The sequence below is a fragment of the Adiantum capillus-veneris genome, chromosome 4 (genome assembly GCF_014529385.1).
Source record: "Adiantum capillus-veneris isolate H3 chromosome 4, ASM1452938v2, whole genome shotgun sequence".
Taxonomy (NCBI): domain Eukaryota; kingdom Viridiplantae; phylum Streptophyta; class Polypodiopsida; order Polypodiales; family Pteridaceae; genus Adiantum; species Adiantum capillus-veneris.
The window spans coordinates 68971246-68988306 of NC_140934.1; the positions used below are offsets into that span (position 1 = coordinate 68971246).

The 17061-nt window shown below is 42.0% G+C and overlaps 1 pseudogene; it reads right to left on the reverse strand.

Moving 5' to 3' along the window:
- LOC147459357 (amino acid transporter AVT1B-like) overlaps positions 1–17061 on the reverse strand; it is a 32507-nt pseudogene that overhangs the window by 1905 nt on the left and 13541 nt on the right.

Below are 17061 nucleotides of genomic sequence, written 5' to 3' on the forward strand. Positions count from 1 at the left end.
TTTCGAGTGACGAGTCTCATGGCCCAAGCTTCTGCATCAAGTGAACATGTGTCCTTGGGTGCGAAGAAAAAGAAGGATGAAGCTTCATGGTGGGACAAAGTCCATTCCCGAGTGTTGGGAAAGGCCGGTGGTGCACGTGCATGGAAGTGCAAACTATGTGGCTTTGAACGGCAATCTAGCACAACCAAAGTCCATGCTCACCTCCTTAAGCTAGAGGAACAACAAGTAGCAATATGCAAGGAAGTCAACGAGCAATTGTTGAGGGCATTTGAAACCAAGGATGCCGCCATCAAAGCCAACAAAGAAGATAAAAATGCGGCAAGGCCGAAGCGTCCCGCAATCGACCCCAACGACTTGGTTTTTCCCTCTTCTACACCTTCTTCATCAGTTGGTGGTGATAGTTATGCGGCAACGACGGAGACGGCGGCGACATCATTTTGATCAGCATTTTCAATGCCTAATACTACTCCGGTCTCCACTCCCAAATCTCACCAACGCACCCTACATACCACTGCTTGAAATTTTGCTTGTTTTGCATGTGAAATTGAGAATAAGATGATGACGAGTTGGGAGCGACGAAAGCTCTGGAATGAACCCGATCACGATTCAAGACAAGAATCATGAACTTTGAATGAATGATGATGATTCTAGTGCATCAAGATTCCCATATGAATGAGATGACTAGATACTGTTGTGAGCGCATCAAGAGTTCCTACGGGATGAGATGACTACACAGGGATCTAGGTGCATCAAGACTTCTGAACAGATGAGATGACTAGATGATTAAAACACTTTGTTCAATATGAACCAAGTGTGTGAATGAAGAACTTGGAAAAAGGAATTTCCAGAGATGAATCTGATTTAAGTATGAAACTAATGTTTTATGGAAGATCCTACTTTTTGTGCATAGATAACAGAAACGAGAATGAGATGATTTTGGAGCAATGACAGCTCCCGAATGAACCTGATAATGAATTTTGAATCATGAATGATTCAATGGAATTGTCATGAGTGCATCCAGAGTACTTGCGGGATGATATGGCCACACACCTAGGACTGAATGATTGAACCACTCTGTTCAGCATGAACTCAATGTGTGATCGATAGATTAGGATCCCCAAAAATGATTACTCACGTGAGGAGTCCTTTCGAGGATTCCGGATGTTGTTGGGGCGATCTCCCTCAATGCCATACAGTTCGGTACCAATACCTCACTTTGAAAAGGAGGGGATGTCACGTGACACATCCAACCCTATGTGTCCGTGGACAAGCTACAGCATGACCAAGGTTTAGTTCAGTCAAGTCAATGTAGAGTAGGAAGTGATCTGGCACTTTTGTGAGTCTGTTCGCAGACCGTGCATGACCAGTCACGTAGAGTAGATGCATAGCCTCTGGTTGCACACAACATGATCATCAGCATTCCCATCAGAGTCCATCAGAATCCATCAGGGGAATTTTCCAGTGCATTAAACCTATTTTCCCTATTTTTGACATTTTTCACTTATTTATTAAGTGACTTTTGTTGGGAACTAGGTAGGGCAATTTTACTAAGATAATATATAAGCAAACCAAAGCTAGCACTTTTTGGCAGAACAAGAAGCAGGAACACCTTGCACAACAGGCACCTTCTTAGCAGGACCCCCCAGCATGGCCTAGCGTTTTTGCAACACAACATCAAAGCTAGCGTGTTTTGCAAGACAGATCAGCCTTGGCATTTTTGCATTGCAGAGCAGCTTCGGCATTAGCAGACACAGCAGAACCACTTCACGACAGCAGATCAGCCCTAGCGTTAGTAGATTTCCCCTAGCAGTAGAAATCAACCCTAGCGTTTTTGCATCAGCAAAGCAACTCAGCGTTTTGCAGATTCATCGCGACTGAACCTTAGTTAGCATCAGCGTTTTCAGTTTTCAGCAGTCAGACTCCATAGTAGAACCCCCAAACATCGCAGATCTCACCTTTCCGCATTAGATCCTCGCCGCACGATCAGATCCCGTGAAGTTTGCAGATTCAGCCCGGAAAATGCAGATTTCAACATCTGCGTTTTCAGCGCATCATCGTCACATCGTCGTCATCGACATCGTCACCGACATAGAGTCAGAATTCAGCAGATAAAGATTTGCAGATTTCAGCCTTTAGCATTTTCAGATTTTAGCCCGTCTCGCCGTCGTCCTCATAGTCGTCGACATCGTCGGCAAGTCCAAGCATTGTAGAGATTTGTGCAATCATAAGTAGACCGCTCTCGCCATCGAGAGTGGGGCCCTTGGAGGAGGGTTAGACAACTTCCCGGTGGCGTATTCTCTTCTCTCTCTATCTCTCAGACTCATGCTCCTTCATTCACAACGTTCATTCACTTTGTTTGTGTCCATTGCACTTTCTCATTAAAGCACGGAAGGCTCTCCCTTCCCTAAGTAAAAGGAACCTTGATCACAATTCGGAGCACTCATCTTGAGCAAAGTTCAACATTCATTCCGCTACACCTTACACCAAGTCAAAGGGTTGGCTCCCCACTGTCGGACGAGGGGGCTTCTGTGGAGTCCCTATGAGGTGGAGCAGGGGCCACCATTATGTGTCTGCTGCTGGAAAGAGGAAGGCAAAAACGATGATGAGGGCCACTAAGGTGTTGAAGGTAGCCTACCGGCTACTGGCTAGGGAGGAGAGAGTTGGGGGGAGGGGGGGGTGTTGGGTTGGTTGGGGTGTTGAAATGCTGCGAGGGTTACTAGGCGGGATGGGGTGCAGGCTGAGGTAGGGCACAGGTTGGGATGGGCGAGGGCAGAGATGCGGGGGCAAAGTAAGGCGAGGGCTGGGTGCGAGGGGGGAGGAGCACTAGGCAGAGGGAGAGGGGAGCAGCAAGAAAGGAAGGGGGGGGGTAGCAAGCAATTCTACAGGACCTTAAAACCACACACTTTCATACACATTAATCTAAATCAAGCACTATTTGATGTTGATGTAAGTCTAAAGTATAAAAACAAAATTGAAACAAGCACGTGGGCATACACATTAATCCAAATCAAGCATGCTAAAGGTTTGATAGCAAAAAAACTCACCACAAGGCTAGTGAGGACTGAACCAATGAACGACATCATATATCCTACCAAAAACAGTGAATAAAATTACTCAAACGTAGAGAAAGAAAGTACTAAAATTGCACAAACATATACTCACCAAAAAAAGGCACCAAAGTTGCTACACACAAATTGGAAATGACAAGGAGTGTTCGCAGTGTCATCTTTAATGCTTTTTTTTGGCAAGGTCCAAGACTCTCCGTAGGTATGAGCTCTTCTATCCCATCTGCAATTGGGGTTATAATAAGAGCAAATGTGTGCTAAGATCAAGGGCTACACTCAATTCAATAATTGTACAAACTTAAGGTAAGAATCAAAGAAAAATGCTCAGATTTAAAGGATATTTTGTCAACGGGTTCAAAATCTGTATACACAAAACAAATAAGTATAAGAAATGTTAAATCATTTTAAATGGCCTGCCTTTAATGTATAAGCTAAGGAAGAGACGTAAACACTTAATTGTGTATCTACCTAAGGAGTATGTTTGTCACATAGTGTGTGCTCGTGCTTGAGAGAGAGAGAGAGAGAGAGAGAGAGAGACTAGAGAGGTGTTGAAGGAATGAGTGAAGTGCTTTTAAAGATAATCACTTAAAGTCATCATTGCCTTATTTCCAAAGTTAAAAAACAAAACCAAAGGATAAAGGTGAGGATATAAGTGTATAAGTGATGTACTATAAAGCTCCATTAATGCTCTTTGACAGTATGAGGAGCTACTTATTGTTAGGAATAGGGAGAAGTAGGTTGCTTTGTTGGTCTTCGGCAGGTTCAATGTTATTTGGGATAGTGTCTCATCTCCAAACATGCGAAATCCCACCACTAACATTGTAAAATAGGACAGGAAGCACAAGGTAAAGCTACAAAAACAGGGACAAAATCAACTCGAGGTAAAGAAAAACACAAGTTTCCTTAACATTGTATGTGCTTTAATTATAGTCTTCAAATGTAAATATATTAACAGAAGAAAAAAGATATTAACACCACCATCTTATAGTGTAAGCGCACACTCACGCTTATGTATGTATGTATATCTAAGAGTGTGTACTCTTACTATCTATTCACAATCAAAAACTCATGCATTGATTAAAGTCTCATGCTATTATTTGATTGAGCTTAACATTTTGTCATGAATAATTATTGTTTCTCTCTAAGAAGTACTATCAGACGGTGGTGTTAATATCTTTTTGGTGGTTGTTGATATGTTTTCAACTGAAGACTATAATTAAAGCACATACAATGTACACCTACACACATACAAATCTATATATATAGATACCTACATACTTACATATACACACAGTTATAGAGAGAGAGAGAGAGAGAGAGGGAGACACCTTATCAAGAGGACCGTGGTATATCGACTCTTGTCCCTCAAGGAATAGTAGATGTTTGGGAAAACACCATGTCCTGAGTAGAGAAAACAATAAACACCCACTGCCAAGGGAAGGTCTCGCCAATTCACAATGCTAGTTGTTTTGGTGAAACCAACTCCGTCAACAGCTCCAAACCATGAGGACCATCACCAGGCTCGTTGTTACGACTCCCATGACTACCAACCACAAAATTAAAAATAATTATAGACTCACACACACCTACACCACTCATGTTGAGCGTGCAGACGTACACAACTTTGCACACACCCAATAACAGCATTGACAATGCGCAGGAAAAACTATCCATGCATTTATTTCTTGGATACTCACACGAAAGAGCAGAGAGCCAATTGAGGTTTTTCAACCACACAGTAGGCACGATCACCATTGTAGCATAAATAGCAAAGATTTCATATGAGCCAATGTCCATTCCAACCATTGTAAACCTATAGTTTGGAAAAAGCTTGGATAAGTTGTCTCCCTCTAGTATGAGAAACTCCACACCATACGTTGTCGGAATGTGTGCGGTCTAGCTGGGAAGGTGCAAATCCTCTGACTGTGAGAGTTCGTGAGAAAAGTCACAAACACTTTGTGGAAAGAGTTTATGGAGAATCACCAACCCTCTCTCTAAGGGTGACAAAAAATCTAAGAGCGTTCGTGACAGCAAAGTCACAAACCCTCTTTCCTATTGTGCTTGGAGTCTGCTTGTTTTCGTAGTCGAGCTTATGATGAGAGGATCACCAAATCACATTCAATTTCACTTTACAAGACCATTTAAAAACACTAAAGTTTCAGCCATGAAAACTTAATGCTCATACAAGCACAAATCTCAGTCAAAACCCAAACCTCTTTCATGGTATCATGTAGCCTCGTCCCCAATTACATAGTTGTAACATCAAACAGTTGAAAGGAATGTTTGAGCTTCCACCTTCACGACGACAATTTTCTGATTTCGCAGAGATTTAAGAGCTTCTAAAGTGAAGCCCACACACCATTTTGATAAGACGAAACCCTAATTCACTCCCTCACTAGCTCAGATACAAGATTTCGAAGAGGCGGGACTGCCCTACACATAGATTGAGCAACCATGGAAGCAGTTACACAGTAGAGAAAAATTGCTGGTTTTTTCTGTAAAAAGACCCCTTCTCTCTCTTCCCCACGGAAGTTTCAGCTGATGTGTCAATTTTTGGGCCATTTTGCCACCTTGGACCAAAACTAGGCCATTTTCAGCTCATTTTTGACCCAAAAAATGCCATTTTTGATGTGAAAAATCCCAAACGGAGTAAAAAAAAATCCCTAAATTTGTGGGATCACTCGCATAAGAATAAAAAGCATAGATAAGCATAATTTTCCATCAATATACCATTTTGGGTCACTTTTCATGCAATCCTGCAACAACAACGCCTGTAAGCTGCTATTTTTGGCAGTTTTTTCCCGCATCAATCTTTATAGGTGAGATGAGTGTGCCACCCTGAAACACTTGGAATATATACATTGTAAAACCAAATTAAGCATCTTATCAAGTGGAAAGCATGCAAATGCACCACATCCAGGGCCACGAGATTCCCGGATAGGTATGTACATGATAATGACCCCAGTAGACGCTTCAACTTATATCACAATATGTACATGATTGCTTTTATTTGCATACATTGAGAAGTGTCAAGAGTGAGGTGAATGTTTTTATTTCACACTATGTACATGCCACGGCATGACATCTACCCCCTCTGAACCTGCACATCCTCCGGTATCTGCCACAACAACATTTGTAGAGCATTAAAACTCATGGTCAGACGCCATATTCTCACTTTCATCCTCATTTTTCTTATAGTTGGCTTCATCATCCTCTTCACTTGGTTGTGCATCAAATGGATCAGAATCCCCTCTTCTTTTGAATAATTTAATTCTTTTTCCTACAATGGGAATTTTCAGTTCTGTCCCATCCAGTTCACGCAAGGTGTAAGTTGCATTTCCATGCACATGTTTGACAACATAAGGACCAAACCATCTCTTTGCAAGCTTCCTTATTGTAGAGTGTTGGTTTTCAAGGCTACTATCATACACCAACACCCAATCACCTTCTTCAATGTCTTTGGGTCTGAGCCTATGCATCTTGTCAAATCTGTCTTTGTTTTTCAACCTTGCATTCTTTAATCGAGGTTTTGCTAGCTCTATGTCTTCAGGCCTTCTTTCTAATTTCTGTACACGCAATACAAGAAGGTCTTCTCTACTCATTCCATATTCCCATGGCAATACATTCCATGTAAGAACTACATCTTCAATTGGCATCACAGGTTTTTGACCATACATCAATTCAACATGCATATAGCCAGTCACTGAACTATATGTTGTACGGTCAGCCCACAATGCAAATGGCAGTAACCTTGGCCACTCTCCAAGCTTACCTTCACAAGACTTAGCTAAAGCTTTGATTATTGGAGGATGCCCTCTTTCACTTTTTCCATTTCCCTCTGGGTTATAAGCACAAGTTAAATCTAGTTTGATGCAAATTCTAGAGAAGAATTCCCTTGCTTCATCAACATCCAATCCACCTCTATCTACAGTTATCTTTCCCACACACCCATAGCGACAGATCACATCTTCAAGAAGAAATTTACATACAGCTTATGTACTCTTTGTCCTTAATGCACGCCCTTCAACTTGATTAGACAAATCTTCTCTTGCAAGCACCAAATACCTCATTTGCCAAAGTCCCAAAGGCATTGTAACCAAGTCCACAACCCATTTATAATGCATGGCTAATGGATACGTAGGATGTAGTCCATCACGATGCCATACATTTGAATACATTTGGCATGTCACACAAGACTCCACAAATTCAGCCACATCCTTATACATCCCTTTCCACCAATACCTTTCTTTTACCTTGGCAAATGTTGCCCATACACCGCGATGTCCTGCCCATAAACTTTCATGGAACTCCTTGATGATTTGTTGCTAAGTAACCTTATCACATACTATACGCAATGGTGTTCCATCTCTTCGTTTAGGATGCTTCCATAAATAGCCATCCCTCAAGAAGTATCCATATGATTTTCTTCTTATCCTCTTAAATTCCTGCTCAGTCCAATCATCCTGCTTCTGCAGAGTACTTAAGTAGCGACCTATCAAGAGCCATTCATCCTCATATAGTTCCTCTGAAAAGGACTCAAGTGAAGACACAAAACATGCATGACTACTCTTTGCATGATCAATGGTGTAAAACTTTGTGCCTACATCATCTCCTGCAATAATCATGTCATGTTCATCTTCATACCTTGCCCTAGATAGCATATCTGCCATTGGATTGTCTTTTCCTGTAATATGCTTGAACTCAGGATTCAAGGACTTTATGTAGGCTATCCATCGTAGCCTTGCAATATCAGGAGTCGAACAGTTTGTGATCATTCCAAGAAGAGGCAAACAATCAGTTTTCACAACCACTGATGCCCCTATCAAGTACTCCTTGTCACACCTCAATGCTGTAACCACCCCCCATAGTTCCCTTTTTACTTGTGCATAATCACGTTGGCGAGAACTCAGAATCTTGGGTCCAAATCTCACCACATACCTTTTTCCTTCATCATCATCTTGCCCTACTGCCCATCCTATCCCTGTAGGACTCGTGTCCACTGTCACAATAACAGGTCTCTCACATGCATAGTTTACCTTTCTCAAGGTTGGCGATGAAAGAAGTAGTTTCTTTAGCTTTCTCATGGCTTTTGTGTGCTCTTCTTCCCATTGAAACTTCTGATTCTTTCTCAACAACCTATAAAGGGGATTGGCTACATGTGCATAATGTGGTATCCAAATAAGATAGAAGATGAAAGCAACAAGAAATCTTTGAACTTCCGTTATAGTTGTACATGTTTCTTTCATGTTTTTGATTGCATCCATCTTTTTTGGACAAGGCCTTCTACCATAAGGTCCACACATATGCCCCACAATCAACACTTCATTAACACCAAATACATATCTTTGCCCTGACAAGGTAAGATTAACTTCTTCCAGCTTTGACAAAATCTTCTCACAATCTTCGATATTGTCTGCAACAAACTTACAACATCCCCTTGAATCCATAGCTTCATCTTTATCTTTGTCTTCACATCCTTTGATGGGCACATCATCAAGAAATGGCATTGTGATTTGAGGTATGAAGTCACGTAGAACCTTGTTCATCCCATTCATCATATGTGCAACTGAATTTGTTGCTCCTTGAGGTAAGGTACACATCCTTACTAGTCCCAAAGGTGTTTTCATAGTTGTCAGATCTCTACTCTCAATATCTAGCTGAAATTGATCGTACCCTGAATAGAGATCTCCCATTGAGTAAATTGACCTTCCTGCAAACGCTTCTCTAAATTCATCCACTATAGGTCCTGTACCCACATTCCTGATGGTAACCTTGTTTACAGGTTGCATATCTTGTATGAACCGCAAAGCTCCATTCTTCTAAGGCACAGTGAACCACCTGTTTGAATATGGCACACAAGAAGGCTCCAAGATACCCATGCTAATCTTTTCATTGAGTAGTTCTATTAACTTTGGCAAATGTGCTTTTGGAACCGGAATTGGGCGTAGATTCCAAGGTACGTGAGGGATAGTGAAGATCACCATAGGTGCAACAACATTAGGATCAACACACCCTATCTCATGTGGCTGGAAAGCAAAAGCCTTACCATGTCTTGAAAGCATTTCTTTAAAACTCTTCTTCTCTTCTTCTGTTAAAAACTCTCCACAACCAACTTTTATCTCTTTTAGGGATTCCATTGGGAACTTGTGTCCAGTTCTTTTTGGATCCTGAGATTCGGCTGCAAAGAAGCTTGCTCTAGCTTTTTCCTACAATTTGATGGTAAAGGTAAGGCCACTAGTCTCACTTCCTTTGCCACCGTTTTGTACTTGGTCTCTACACGCACTTCCAGTCCTTCAATAGCATTGAAATCTTTCAGGTCTTCAAAAGCCTCAATCACATCATACATTTCCATAGAGCATACTTCCACAATGTGGGTTCCATCTTGCATGCTAGAATCCGTTATAGCTAAAAGCTCAAGCATAGTATCTACATGAGAAACTTGTTCAAAGAAACCTGAAATGTATTCACTATCCTCTATGAAACCATTTTCTTTCATGTTTTTCTGTACACTATATACATATTGTCGTGCACTTCTTTCATGTGGGTTCCATCTTGCATGCTAGAATCCATTATAGCTAAAAGCTCAAGCATAGTATCTACATGAGAAACTTGTTCAAAGAAACCTGAAATGTATTCACTATCCTCTATGAAACCATTTTCTTTCATGTATTTTTGTACACTATATACATATTGTCGTGCACTTCTTTTCATATCCTCAAGCTTCATAAAACATACTGACCCATGCTCTGTTAATCCCTGGAAACCTGTAGAAAAAGATTCTTCTCGCTTTGGGTCAGGCAAGAATCTTTTTCTTCTTGTACCATTGCAATCCCGCTTCACAATGGTACATGGCCAAAACCCCTTGTCTTCCTGTACTCTTTGAACTCTTTGCTCGCTTTTGGTAGAGGATACTCACGAAGACTATTGCGGTTCCTCTCGTGATTCACACACACAGTCAAAAATTGCACATCTCGCTTTCCATTTCTGCTCTTTACCCTAGCATAAGCAGAACCATCATCCAAGACCATTGTTTCCATGCGAACGGTTGTGGTGTATGGGTGCCCAAGGATAAGAGGATAGGCAAACATCTCCTGCACAAAGAAATTTTGCTCATCCTTCACATTACCAATCGTCACTTTCACATTTGGAAAAAGCGTTCGTGGAGAATCACCAACCCTCTTTCTAACGGTGACAGAAAATCTAAGAGCGTTCGTGACAACAAAGTCACAAACCCTCTTTCCTATTGTGATTGGAGTCTGCTTGTTTTCGTAGTGGAGCTTATGATGAGAGGATCACCAAATCACATTCAATTCACTTTACAATACCATTTACGAACACTAAAGTTTCAGCCATGAAACCTTAATGCTCATACAAGCACAAATCTCAATCAAAACCCAAACCTCTTTCATGGTATCATGTAGCCTCGCCCCCAATTACATAGTCGTAACATCAAACAGTTGAAAGGAATGCTCGAGCTTCCACCTTCACGACGACAATTTTCTGATTTTGTAGAGATTTAAGAGATTCTAAAGTGAAGTCCATACACCATTTTGATAAGGGAAAACCTTAATTCACTCCCTCACTAGCTCAGATACAAGATTTCGAAGAGGCGGGTCTGCCCTACACATAGATTGAGCAACCATGGAAGCAATTACATAGTAGAGAAAAATTGCTGGTTTTTTCTGTAAAAATCCCCCTTCTCTCTCTTCCCCACGGCATTTTCAGCTGATGTGTCAATTTTTGGGCCATTTTTCCACTTTGGACCAAAACTAGGCCATTTTCAGCTCATTTTTGACCCAAAAATGCCATTTTTGATGCAAAAAATCCCAAACGGAGTCAGAAAAATCCCTAAATTTATGGGATTACTCTCATAAGCATAAAAATCATAGATAAGCATCATTTTCCATCAATATACCATTTTGGGTCACTTTTCATGCAATTCTGCAACGGCGCTTGTTAGCTGCTATTTTTGGCAGTTTTGCCCGCATCAGTCTTTATAGTCGAGATGAGTGTGCCACCATGAAACACTTGGAATATATACATTGTAAACCCAAATTAAGCATCTTATCAAGTGGAAAAGCATGCAAATGCGCCACATCCAGGGCCACGACTTCCCGGATAGGTATGTACATGATAATGACCGCAATTTATATCACAGTATGTACACGATTTCTTTTATTTTAATACATTGAGAAGTGTCAAGAGTGAGGTGAATGTTTTTATTTCACACTATGTACATGCCACGGCACGACAACGCCTGCATTATCGTTTGCAATAATCATCATAATATAAGTGGGATAATTATGTACTTTTTCAATTATCAAGAATTGACCTTTAACAATGGGCTGGGAACTTACATAGAGCTCGGCATAGAGAACCATATGCAAACAACAAAACACCATTAGTATTTTGTGTTATTATTTTCACCAAATATGGAGATCGTAGTCAAATAAAATCAAACATACCGACACAATTGTGCAACCCATTTTGCCAAGTGCAAGCTGTCCAATGTCTGGGTACGTGGTAAGTATGCCAAGCGGTTGACTGTCCATGCATTTGCGCAAAAGGTGACCCATGTAGCAACATATAAGAGCAAATAGCACCAACACTGCCATTCCCCCCCACCCACCCTCCTTCACCGCATATGGGCATGATAGAAGTCCCACTCCAGCCATCACATTGACACCTAAAGTTCCAAAGTTCTATATAGATTTTTTCCAAGTCTTGAGTTTAACTTCTTCAAAAGATCAATTGATTACAATTCGTACCGTTGAATGTTGCTTGCATCCAGCTGCACTGTCCAGAAGTCTCGATACTGATTTGAGTCTTCTCTTCTTCTCTTGAAGGCAGGAGAGGAATGATATGCGACGGCATGTCGTCATATCCATTGCCTAAATAGGGCTCCTCAGTTATGACATCAATGGAGAGATGGTGGTTTGATGAAGGTAGGATAGTCTTAGGAGAAGTACTCATTCGCGACCAGTAATGTCCATCATCACCACCCTCTGTGTCACATAAAGTCTCTGTAGATGGAAATTTGTGCCACCTCTTGTTGATTTGCTGCCCCATGAGAACGGACTTGTCTTTGGTGATGCTCCAAGGCTATATGCATCGGTCGATTGCTTGAGAAAAGTAAGGCACTTTACTATCCAATGCGCTTTAACAAGATCAGCTTACTAATTTAAATAAATATAATATAAACATATACATTCACAAGAAATAAGTTGAAAGAAGGTCTCTCAATTGACTGTTACACATTCTTAGCCCTTCTACACGGTTATTTAAGCTAGAAGAATACATTAACTTGATCTTGCCACAATAGCTGAATATCCTGCATGTCTGATAACTAGGTGAGGGGGATGTGTAAATAACTACTTGAAAAAGGTTGAAACTGTGAGTACACTATTGCCAAGTCCAAGCAAGGAAATAATTTAAGCTGTTACAAAACCATTTTAACCACCTAATGCACCAAGTTTCATATTAGTGATGGCCTCTACTCACCTTATTTCTTATATGCCAAAAGAAGCCAAAGTCAACCTTCACAAATGCTAGGCACATATTTGCACCTATACAACTAGGCGTGTTGTCACCAATTTTTGGCTAAGCAAACTATCCTTTAGGAGCTGAAGCAGCTCGATGATGTGGCAAGGAGCTTGGGTTGTTGGCCTAGGTGGAGAGGTGCTTGGTGACTTGCTAGACTGAGGTAGCAATACATGCCCGGCAGGTGGACACACAGGCGCTCTTTGTATGTCATGTGGACACACAGGCTGTACAAGCAAGGAAATTGATCTTGCAAGCTCCGCTCACAAGCAGTCCGACTACCTTGCCTTGCAAGTTCTACCCTCTCTAGGAGGAAAGTAATCCACCTTTCTCATCCAAAATCTGCAACTTGGTACAAAGGTGCAACTCAGTCAGAAACTTGCTACCCCTCTTTTAGGACGGGCTGAAAATCCACATTTGCATGTGCAAGAGAAGGCTGGAACTCCATATCAGCCTACGTAAAGTCCTACATAGGGATAACTCTATCAACAACTCCAAGAAAAAACGTGCATTTGCAAAAGATCCAACAATCAGCCAATCCCTCTCCTTGAAGAAACACAGCCATAAGAAAGCGCTCCCCAAGTGTTGAAGAAGATCCCACTGTTGTCCAAACAGTTCTATCTCTAAAGAAGGACGAAAAAGATGTTTCCTCCTTTGAATCCAAAAGCCGCAGGCTTGCTCCCCTTGCAAGAAACCATGGCAGAACTCCATCTGGGAAAACCAAAGCAATCCAGAAATGCTCCATGTCCTTAATCCTCTACGAGGTTCCCCTCGGTCAAGAGGGGTCGGGGTAAACAAGCGTAGAAGACGGGGAAGTCGTAGACAAGGCATAGCCTACACATACCCAAATCTGCCGAAACAGGAGAAAACGTAGGAAAAAACAACAAGCTTTGTCACAAACTGCTGACATGTCAAGCCACTGAAGATCCAGAGGGTAAGGACTCCCTGAGCCTAACCCTAGCCAACTTGTAGATCCCGTTCGAGGGGCCTAAGCCCTAGCCGGATTTACCAACTTGCATATCATCGTCGAGTGGCCCAAATAATAAATTGGGTAAGGATTTAAAATCCAAACCCCCAGCAACTTATGGAACTGGCCGAGGGACCTAAATACTTAAAAATAAAGTGCACACGCACACACACACACTATCCTAACTTGTGTAAAAGCTGATGATGTGGAAACTATACAGACGTTCCACGAATTGCGTTGGCTGCTGATGACGTGGTAGTGTTATACGAACAGCCCTCTGAAAGCTTTCTTTTGGATCGGATGCTTTTAGAACTACTGCATTCCATGTAACTACTTTTGTGCAGGCCAAGGGCCTTTAAATACATGTTGTGGGCTCTCTCTCTAGGATTCTACCGCTTGGAGAAGCAGAGCATAGCCACAAAGTTGTACCCTATTGAAGCAATATAAAGAAATACCAAAACGGGCGCCCTCATTTGGGTCCATTGCATTCTCGGACTGGAACTCTGCCACTTTGTGTCCCGTGTAAAGTATTTTTGTTCATTTGTTTGAAGTGCTAAACGTCTGTCTCAGTCTGTTATTTTCAATTGGCACATGGTACCTGTCTCCGTCACATTGATATCAGAGCTTCAATCGTGTGCTTTTTTGAAAGCATGAAGTTGGGCAATTGTGATTCTCTTTTGGGCATGCCTTGGCACGACAAGAACGATGCGACCATGCAGATTCATAACCGCACCATCACTTTGTAGCAAAACGACAAGCCAGTCGTCCTTAAAGCTCGGCTGACACAAACCAACCCAAATGATTTTAAGATTGAATTGTATTAAGATACTCTTTGAACTTTGTTTGACAATATTGTTTGAAATACAAATGAACTGTTTTGAGCTTCTTTGGGTGTGTAACTACTTTTGTATAGACCAAGGGCCTTTAAATACATGTTGTGGGCTCTATCTCTCTTGGATTCTACCACATGGGGAAGCAGAGTAGAGCCATAGAGTTGTACCTTGTTGAAGAAATATAAATAAATATCGAAAGGGGCGCCATCGTATGGGGCCATTGGAATCTGGGAGTGGAACTCTGCCATCTGTGTCTCATGTGGATTCTCTTTGTCTTTCTATTCTGTTGTTTGAAGTGCTAACTGTCTATCTCAGTCTATTATTTTCAGTTGGCACGTGGTGCCCATTGTGTACAAGCTTCTTCTCTCTCAATTAAGTCCAATAAAGCACATGATCAACCTACATTGAGCATCCAAGACAGCAAGGCTCCGATACACTATAGAAATAGGTAGCAAAAGATGCAATGAGGACGCGGACTGACCTCCAATCGGATGGACACCTCGACTCCAATCTCGCTCGACTCTAAAAAGATCCTCTGACACTAGAGACCATGTGAAATGCCACATACATATACAAGCAAATGTGGAGAAGATAGATCACTGAGGTAGAAAGAGACAAGACAATCTCTAAGAGAGAGAGAGATCTAGGAAAGTCACTCCATGCGCATAGAAAGCTGCATGTACAAGTGACCAAGGGTGGTCTGGCATAGATATGACATGCCCTTGATGGATAGATCCCTTGTACACACATATGCTACTACTGATTCCATTTGTTCCTACACATGAGACCACTGACTTGGTCTCAAGATTAGCAACAAGCCCCAAGCACCCTAAGAGAACACAATGCACCTCCTCATGGGAGCTGGACTAATCGAGGAGAGAGACAAATGAATAAACCAAGGCCAGCAATTGCCCTCAATGTGTCGAAGTGAGGTAGTTTTCTCTTGTCGGGATTTTCCTAGATTTAATCTTGAGTTTTGGCTCTTTAAGAGCCATATAGGCCATAGTCAAAAGGGACGCATTCCGGGACAAAGAGAGACAAAGAGAATCCACACGAGACACGGATGGTGGAGTGGAGGATGACCACTATGGTGGGGAGTTGTGCCACTACATATGACCTTGAAAAACTAAGAAACATGTGGGAGTGAGCTCATCATCTCAAAAAACGAAACCTGTGCTACTCAGCTGCCCTTGAGGAACCCACTGCCGAATCCCAACGGCTAAATGGAGTGTAGATAAATATCCATCCAATGTCTGCAAGGATGTCCACAATAGAGGATGGCGCAACACTGAGGACATGACAACAACGAGCTCGCCGAACGTTCCTAATGTAATGACAACTAGTATGCAAAACACCTTATCTTGGGATCGGGGAGCATCATGTTGCGCATCCCCTCTGGGTATCATACTCAAAGGTACCAATGAGATACAATGACACCGTCAGCATAAAAACCAAATCTGTGGCAACAACCTCACAAAACTAATGAGTGCCAACACAATGCATTAACCACAAGACTGCTCCTCCCCACATAAGAAAGCCAAACTGGACCCGACTCTCGAAACCTGGGCTGGCTCCGGAGCGCAGGACGAATAGCCGGCAGCTCTCCCGTAACAATAGCAATAAATAGGGGTGCTAGGATAGCACGAAGAGGAGAGAGAAGATTGGCGGCAGCTGAGAGAGAGAGAGAGAGAGAGAGAGAGAGAGAAGAAGAAGAAGAAGAAGAAGAAGAGAGTTTAAACGTCGTAGGAAACTATCCCAAGAGACCTTAAAGATCTAGCTGACGAGGAGTTGAGAGAGAGAGAGAGAGAGAGAGAGAGAGAGAGAGAGAGAGAGAGAGAGAGAGAGAGAGAGAGAGAGATGGCTGCCCTATTTGCTGATTTTGGCAGATTTTGGGGGTGCCCTCCTGTTGTCCTGCTTTATTTTAATAATGGGCCGCCCACTTAATAAGTGGGCAGTCAGCCACTTATTAAATAGGGTGAACCTGTTCAAAAACTCAATAAAAACTCAGTGAGCAAAAAATTCATGCTACACAATACTTCCCAGGCGTCCCTGGATGCAACCTCGTGCACAGATGCAATGCAGACATAGATTTCCTTGCGGGAAAGCATCTGCTTTCCTAGAAAGCACTTAAAAATATCCTGCTTTTTTCAAGAGAAAGCTTCTAGTACCCTCTTTATTCTTGTTTTTGCGTCTTTACACGTATTTCTTTATCCAATTCGGATTTCCTCCTAGACCAATGGAATATTCCCTATCCGATGCTCCCGTCACCATCATGTGACGCATCGGGAATACCCATTCCCCAGTCTCTCCCACCGAACCTTTGGAGCAACTCCTTCACGATGCTTAATGCCACCCATCATATGACACATCACAGTTGTCTATTCCTAATGGCTTTTATCAGTTCCAGTAGATCTACAGTTCCTAACTTTAACAGTTCAAGTGTACACATTTAAATATCCTAATTTCATAAAATATAAATTAATCAAAAAATAAGAAAATAGTCCATTTAGCAATAGAGCATGTCCACATACATCCAATGGGCACTGCCACTTGCCAGGATCCCAATAGAGTTGAGATAAAGGACGACCCTCCCAAATCCAAAGCCTCCAAGAGGCAGCATCCTTTGCAGTGAGATGAGGATCCACAAATTACTTTC